Source organism: Tachysurus fulvidraco, chromosome 14 (assembly GCF_022655615.1).
Source record: "Tachysurus fulvidraco isolate hzauxx_2018 chromosome 14, HZAU_PFXX_2.0, whole genome shotgun sequence".
NCBI lineage: Eukaryota > Metazoa > Chordata > Actinopteri > Siluriformes > Bagridae > Tachysurus > Tachysurus fulvidraco.
Genome location: NC_062531.1, coordinates 7603237 through 7611715, shown reverse-complemented (window position 1 = coordinate 7611715; position 8479 = coordinate 7603237). Strand labels below are relative to the sequence as shown.

General features: G+C 38.9%; 1 long non-coding RNA gene across 1 annotated transcript; it reads left to right on the top strand.

The window, feature by feature from the left end:
* Nucleotides 1-4861: 4861 nt before the first annotated feature.
* Nucleotides 4862-8139, top strand: LOC113634861. Its single transcript, XR_003438656.2, has 3 exons — nt 4862-5082; nt 5762-6058; nt 7504-8139. It is a non-coding gene; the product is annotated as an uncharacterized LOC113634861 (long non-coding RNA).
* Nucleotides 8140-8479: the final 340 nt, after the last annotated feature.

The window sequence follows — 8479 nt, the reverse complement described above, 5'->3', positions numbered from 1 at the left end:
GCTCTGAGATTGGTCCTTTGCAGCTCTCTGAGATCATTCTTAGAATCTTTATGAATATGAATATTTCTTCTCAGTGTGTTACGCTGCCAGTTGATGCTGTATGAGCGGTAGTTTGAAACGATGTTGTTGATTTATTGTTGTGTTTTGGAAAAATGTAGCCTTCACCCTCTCTGGTTGGCAGCTGCCTTATGATGGGCGAGCTGGAACATTACAGGGACACATTAATATAAATCATACAGCTGTTACAGGAAATTAATCAGCACCTTCTGTGTAGCCAGAATTTAAGAGTTTAAAAGCACTGTGGTAGAAATAATAATGATGGGTAATTTGTCAGTTGTTTTTTTATGGATGGTGCAGCAGCAGGCGATGGTGCTTAGTCATTCTGGTGGGGAAACCAGTCAATGTTCCTAAACTGGATGCGCAGAATATTGACTTTTTTTTTTTCCTTTTGTTTAAAGGAAAAATCTGGATGTCTAGAACACTGGGCATTGATGTGAATGTAAAGTACTAATGATTGTAATGTATTTGTGTGATTTAGATTCTTATTGCCCTTACACTTCTATTATAAGTGAGTTTTGCGTAGACGGGTTAATTGAAAGGCTTTCAAGGTTGTTAACACATCTGCAATCTACAGATGTGTTAGGAAGACATTTTGCTGAAAAACACTGGAGTATTTCTTTCAGGATTTGTAACTTAGTATACTGTTTTGAGTATCAGGTCATTCATTAATGTTGGCCTAAACATCATACACTACAAAAAGAAATGGCATATTAACATGCCATTATCTCGAAAATATCCATATTATTTATTATAAGATAAACAAGATACAAGGTTATTAAACCTGTAGTATATATACAGTATATAGTTTTCCAGCTTGCTGGTGGTCCAGCAGCAGGATCCTGTGCTCTTATTGAGGTGGCCTGGGCTCGATTCCCGGATGGAGAGCTAATCCAACCACTGAAGAGCTAGCTCTCAGTGCAGGTCCTAATCTCGGATAAAATGGGAGGGTTGCGTCAGGAAGGGCATCCAAAGTAAAAACCTCAAAAAAAATCAAATATGCGGACCAGATGATCCGCTATGGTGAACCAGAACAGGGAGCAGCTGAAAGAACAACAACATACAAAGTCACTTTTACAGGATTATATTGCTAGATAATCTATTTTATTGTAAACATTAATTTCTAAAAAAATCTAAATGATCTTCCAATAGAATAAAAAAATCTAAAGCTATTTTTAGTAACATTTGCTGAAATAAATTCGGTTAAATAATCTCATTTTAGGTTTATTGTGATCTTACATGTTAACATGTTCAATAATGTTCATGGAAACCAAACTAGTGAAACAGTCAACCATTCTCTCTTCTACTGAAGTCCTGAATGTTTCCCTCACTATCACTCCACCTATGAAGTGTACTGCTGCTAATCCCCCTACTCCTCAGGTGGTTCGTTCCAGCTCCGTGTGTGTGTGTGTGTGTGTGTGTGTGTGTGTGTGTGTGTGTGTGTGTGTGTGTGTGTGTGTGTGTGTGTGTGTGTGTGTGTGTGTGTGTGTGTGTGTGTGTGTGCGCGCATGTGTACTGGGCCAGATGACAAAAGAAGAGGTTGGAGTTTGAACGTGGAATGAAACCGGAAAGAGTTACACAAAGCACGAGTGACAGAGTGAAGGGAACCATAGCGTCTGGAGGAGGCGGAGGGGTGGATGCTTTGATCTGTCCGTTACTGGAGGAGAAGGAGCAGGATCACAAGGGAGACAGTGAGAGAGAGAGAGAGAGAGAGAGAGAGAGAGAGAGAGAGAGAGAGAGAGAGAGAGAGAGAGAGAGAGAGAGAGAGAGAGAGGGGTTGGTGAATGGGGTGGGCAGGTGAATCACTCAGGTCTGTGAACAGCAGCCGTGTGTGTGTGTGTGTGTGTGTGTGTGTGTGTGTGTGTGTGTGTGTGTGTGTGTGTGTGTGTGTGTGTGTGAGAGAGAGAGAGAGAGAGAGAGAGAGAGAGAGAGAGAGAGAGAGAGAGAGAGAGAGAGAGAGAGATGAAGGTGAAGAGTGGAGGAGAAATCTGTGGAATTTCCAAATGAAAGAAGTTTTTGGCTGTAATGCGATTAAAGTTTTCCATCTCACTGCATCTCTTGTGGACAATCGTCTGAACTCTGAACAGTGTGTGTGTGTGTGTGTGTGTGTGTGTGTGTGTGTGTGTGAGAGAGAGAGAGAGAGAGAGAGAGAGAGAGAGAGAGAGAGAGAGAGAGAGAGAGAGAGAGAGAGAGAGAGAGAGAGAAAGAGAGAGTTATTTGAACTTGTTAAACTGTATCAAAGCATGCATGAGTTCAGACAGAACTTACAAAGTTGTTCATTCCTACATTCATCATTAAAACATATTTTTAATGAGGAGAAGATTATGGATCTGAAACCAATGCTCTAGCTTTCACGTGTGTGTGTGTGTGTGTGTGTGTGTGTGTGTGTGTGTGTGTGTGTGTGTGTGTGTGTGTGTGTGTGTGTGTGTGTGTGTGTGTGTTTGGGGTGTCTGTGTGGTGAGCTGGGGCAGCATATGGCCTTTGCTTTGAGGTTGTTGGTCATTGCTAATTATATGCTGATCTGCTCTCCTCTCCAGCTGCTCTGATACAAACTCCTCTCACACACTACACAACACTGTGAGCAATTAATTACACTATGCACAGGTGACTGAGCACGATCTCCACCAAGGGTTAAGAGATATCTTTTTACATTTTAGCTATTCTGTGTGTGTGTGTGTATCTGTCTGCCTGTCTCTATGTCTAGGATTCAGTGACCCTGTGGACCCTACAAGGACAGAAATGCCCTGCACTATATGAAATCAATTAAATAGGCAAAATTGCCTGCTCAAGAAATAAGACATTCCAAGCATGAAATGGATATCAAATGGAAATGATATGTATAGAAATAGGCATCATAATCTTAAATTCATTTGAAAACAATCTAATGAAGAAAGGATTTGCCTATATTCAAGTCTTTTTTTATCTGCTATAATATGTCATTTTTTGACAAGATTGTTTTTTTTTTTTAACCTAAACTGCTTCCTTTTGGTTGCATTACAGTGTTAAATTCTGGTGTCATTAATTTAGTCAACAGAAGGTTCTCATAAGATTGTGTCTAGCTAGGTGTTTGGGTAGATTGAGCAAGACTTGGTTGTTGATTAATATGAATTGTTCTAGTTTCCTTTCCTTGATTTCCTTCCTTGCTGCTTAGCTCCTCCTTCCGAGCAAGCTAGGAAAGGGGCAGGGAACGAAAACAAGGACAGAAGGCGAGAAGCTACGGATTTGCCAAATAAAACATCCAAGCTTACTGAAGCGTCACTTCAAAGCAGCTTTAGTGAATTCGCTCATTTGCCCAGTTGTGTTAGGATAACTGTGACCAGATCTGCATTATACACAACAGTGATTAAACTCCGAGTCAACAAAACATTACGCAAATATACATCACAGTGTTAAGCTGTTGAGTGATTGATGTTTCCACATACAGTAAATGCCTTAAACGACTAATCATATTACCATTTCAACACAGTTTGTATTTTATATATTGCCTTTTATTCCAACAGTTTTATTGGTATTTACTGTTAATTTAATGAATGAAATTAAAATGCTGTAAATTTTAAATGTAATTGTATTTTAGTACAGGTGGAGCATTCGGATGTTGTAATCACATCACCTCCATATTTAAAATAAAACATTCTGGGTAGGAAGCATCAGTGTTTCTTTTATTGTTAATCGTTTTCCTGATCACAGGCTAAAAGACCAAGGATCAAGGAGTTAAGGAGGATTTCATGAGTAAGGAGGATTTCATGAGTTTGTTTAAGTGTTTAAGTTCCAAATACAGTTAAATGTAGGTGGACAAATTCCCAGAATGCTCTCAAATCTAGTGGAAAGCATTCCCGGAAGACTGGAGGCTAACATAACAGGAAAATTCGAGCTAAATCTAACATGGGATGTTCAACAAGTACATATGAGTGTGATCATCAGGGGTACATACTCACCCATGTTCAGGAATGGATGAAGGAACTTGAAGAGCTCAACGTGTTTGTTTGGTCTCAAAAGACCACAGATATCAGTCCATGTGTGGGATGTGCTGGACAAACCTGATACTACAATCCATGGAAGCCCCACCTCACATCCTAAAGGAATTGCTGCTAAAGATACCACAGCTCACCATCAGAGGTCCTGTGGAGTCCATACCTTGACAGGACAGATCTGCTGTTTGGGCAGCACAAAAGGGAACCTGTACAATATTAGGCAGGTGGATTTAACATTATGGCAAATCAGGTATAATTTCATGTTACAATTCTTGCTGCTGTGTCTGGAATCATGAGATCTGTATTCTAGTCGCATGCCTATTTGTCACTTGCTAGTATGAAGACAAGGTCAATGGCCAAGGTCAAAATTTTGATACGTTGCTAATGTGTGTGTGACAGTGTATTTGAATATGAGGTGTATTTGTATCATTCTATAGTGTATTTACTTTTCCCTGCTGAGTTATCTCATAGCCAGATAAAAATATTGTGATTGACACATTCACTAGTCACGAACAGAGACAGTGATGGACAGCATAAAAGAATGGAAAAGAACATGATAAAAAAAATGAGAAATGAAGAGAGAAATGTTTTTAACGATATGCTTGAGAAGTGGTAGATATATTTGGGTAGAGAAAAATACTAAAATAAATAAAAAAAGCTGGACTGAGTGATTAGATAGCAGACAGTTCATTGTAAAGTATGTGTGTGTGTTTGTGTGTGATGAGCCATGTAGTAAACAAAACATGACATGGGCTTTATTTTAAAGTGCATAAAAGTTTTCTTTTCTTCAAATGACTTCTTAACATTCCTAACTACCCCACTGTCCCGGCCCTTGTTTCACCTCATTGTAACGGCAACATCATGACTCACGCACTTACACACTCACACACACATTCACAGTGGGACTCTCCTCCCAGCATGCACCTCTGTGTGCAAACACATTCCTGCGGCCGCTGACCCTCGGCCCAGCGGTTGCCATGACGACCAGTGCCCCTCTCCATGGCGACGGCTCCCCCTCCGTGCGGCTCGGCCCAGGCCAGTCCGACATCTCCAGGTGACCGTCTCTCTCCCTGTGCTCTCTCTCATTCTTTGTTTCCTCCTTTGTCTCTTGCTGCTCGTTTAAACGTAATTCCTGCTTCTGTTTGTGTATGTGTGTGTGTGTGTGTGTGTGTGTGTGTGTGTGTGTGTGTGTGTGTGTGTGTGTGTGTGTGTGTGTGTGTGTGTGTGTGTGTTTGTGTGTGTGTGTGTGTGTGTGTGTGTGTGAAGAAGGGGAAGCTTATCTTCTCAAACAACCTCAGTCACTACCCACACACACTTTGTAAATCTTTGTTTCTTTTTTTCTAATAGTGTCGCTGGGTCTGACTGCAAAAGTTTGGGCAATGCTGTTGAATATTAGACAGGTTTCTCACATGCGTTCTTTGTTTATTGTGTTCGTCATATTTCTCTACAACCTTGAAAGTGACATTATTGACAGCCTAGACATTAATATTACAAAGTTTGTAATAGCCACAGTTTGAGATAACTTCTCCTCGGTTTTTCTTTTTTGTGGTATAAAAAGTCAAAGTCAAAGACTTTAAAGGTGTATATATTTGTGCATAGATCTGTGTGTGTGTGTGTGTGTGTGTGTGTGTGTGTGTGTGTGTGTGTGTGTGTGTGTGTGTGTGTTTGATGACAGTGGAAGGGGGTTGATTGGCAAATTGAGATATTTACCGCATTCCATTTCCTCTCTGTAGTCATGACAACCCCTCAGCGGGCAGAGCTACATTTCAGCACATAGACACACACTCATGGATACATGTGTGTGCACATCAGCTGCACGTTAATGGAGAGGAGTGGAGGCTCTGCGGGTTACTCTTGGGGTGTTTTCCTGATCATGGATTTAGTCTCTTCCTTGACTGAATTGCACTGTGATGTGATTCTCCACTGATAATGTCCTCCAAATCAAGACTAGGGAGCTTCCTGTTAAAGGGCTACTCCAGCCTTTCAGCCTTATCTAGATACCCTGATAACAAAAAATATTTTTACACTTAGTAAGTACATTTAAAAAAGTTTCACTAACCAAAATGCTATAAATAATTATTTTCCACTAATTATTGCTTTCAATTGCATTATACTTGCAGACATACATATACACCGAAATCACACACACACACACACACACACACACACACACACACACACACACACACACACACACACACACACACACACACATACACACACAAGGATTATAACAAGGAATATAACAAGGATTAAAACATTCACAAAGGAAAAAAAGTAAGTTTTGATTTAGACCTGGACACAGAAGAAGCATACTGTATGTATGGGTGCGGACGCAGCACTTTCACTTACCGGTTTCAGCCAAGCTTAAGGAACAATCAGTACTAACTGTGTGTACAAAGTGTGTCTACAATTTAACAGGGAGTCATTTTATATAAGGTGTTAAAACAAACCTTGAAACCTAAAAACAAACAAATCCTAAAATGAACTGAAAGCCAATAAAGCATAACTTAAACTGAAGAAAGAAAGAAAGAAAGAAAGAAAGAAAGAAAGAAAGAAAGAAAGAAAGAAAGAAAGAAAGAAAGAAAGAAAGAAAGAAAGAAAGAAAGAAAGAACGGAAGGAAGGAATGAAAAAGAAGGAAAAAAGAAGGAAGGAAAGAAAGGGAACAATTAGTTAATACAGTAGTTGTATAGTAGTTATATAGTAGTTTATATTGAAGCATTGTTCTTTTTAACCATCTTTTCTTTTTTTTATGTTAATAATACAAAAAACCCTCAGCTTGCTAACTTGTTACTGAAAAGCAGGACAAGTTACTGACTCTGGAGACTCCTTCACAAAAAATATGAACTAAAAGTCTATTCTACTATTTCAGCACATACAAACATGTTGTTTATTTATTATGAATCTTAGATTGAATTACAGCTGCTGTTATAGAAAATGAATCACTGCCTCCTGATCAGTCAGATTTAACAGAACTTTATATATGTATTACTGTATATATGAATACTCTATATTATTAGCGTGATTGTAGTTAAAAAGTTGCGTTATACAGTCACATATTTTTAACATTTGTTAACAGTATTTAACATCTGCTTCTATTTAAATATACAGGAAAATGTGACAAATTCTCATGTGTCGTGGAAATTACACTGCTAAAAAAAACTGGAGTATTTCTTTAAAGTCAATTCAAACAGAGACAAATATAACTATCCATCCTCTGGACATATCCTGACCATGTACAGACTTCCTAACACACACATACACGCACTAAACCAAATGTCTGTCTTAAACAGGAAGCAGGACAGGATGTCATGTCTCTGCATTTACATTATTCAGAGTGTGTGTGTTTGTGAGAGAGACAGAGATGTGTGTCTCCATGCATGAAAACAGTTTGTTTTTCATACCATACAGTAAATGCACATAATTAATGAAAGTGAACTCATGCAGCTTTTCTATATATATGTCTAAAAATAGGACTTGTTTTGATGGTGAAGAACAGAAACCGACGACCGGAAGAACTGGAGACATCAGAGAGACAGAATGTCACACCGCTTGTCTGTGGGTCTCTGATGAGCTACAGTTGTTGCTACAGTTACTATAATCATACTTCTTAGAGGTGTGTGTGTGTAAGTGTGTAAGTGTGTAAGTAAGGGGCTCGTTTCTCTGTCAGAACCCTTCTTCCACAAGCGGTAATGATCAAAGCACTGCTGGACCCCCTACCACACCACCTCTCATCTACAGCAAATCCATCTAGAGAAAATCCATCTCCAGCCAAATCGGCCAGCCACAAACGCACACACACACACACACACTCACACACGCACACGCGCACACACAGACAAACAGCCCTGTGAGCTAAAATCAGTTAGTTTGATGTCGGTTTGCAGATCATTTTCCGCATAATGTCACACGCACCCAAGGTCATCAGCGTGTGCCATTAGTGTTTTTAAGCTCAGAATGTTCACTGTCAGCTACATTTCACTCAGGCTTCAGTGCTGAATAAGAGTGTGTGCTCAGCAAGAGGTATACACATTACCCGTCCACACAAACACACACACATAGAACCATATACCTTAATTATACAGACACAGCACAAAGGTAAACATGTGACATCACGGCCAGCTCTTTTATTCAGATGGCTCTCCACAGATGAATAGCATAAATAAATAAATAAATAAATAAATAAATAAATAAATAAATAAATAAAAGCAAATATTAGCAGTATATAAAAATGGAAAGGTTGAGCAATATTGCTTTACACATGTATTTGAGATATAAAAAATATTTTATCATTAATATTTCATTATGTGTGATTTATATTATAAAAACACCCTTTTTTATTGTAATTGTATTAATTAAATGTTTGCATTATTTTTTATTTTTGGTTTATTTCTTATATTGTAATCTAACACATGATTCAGGACAAAGGCATATAAGAACAGTGTGTTTG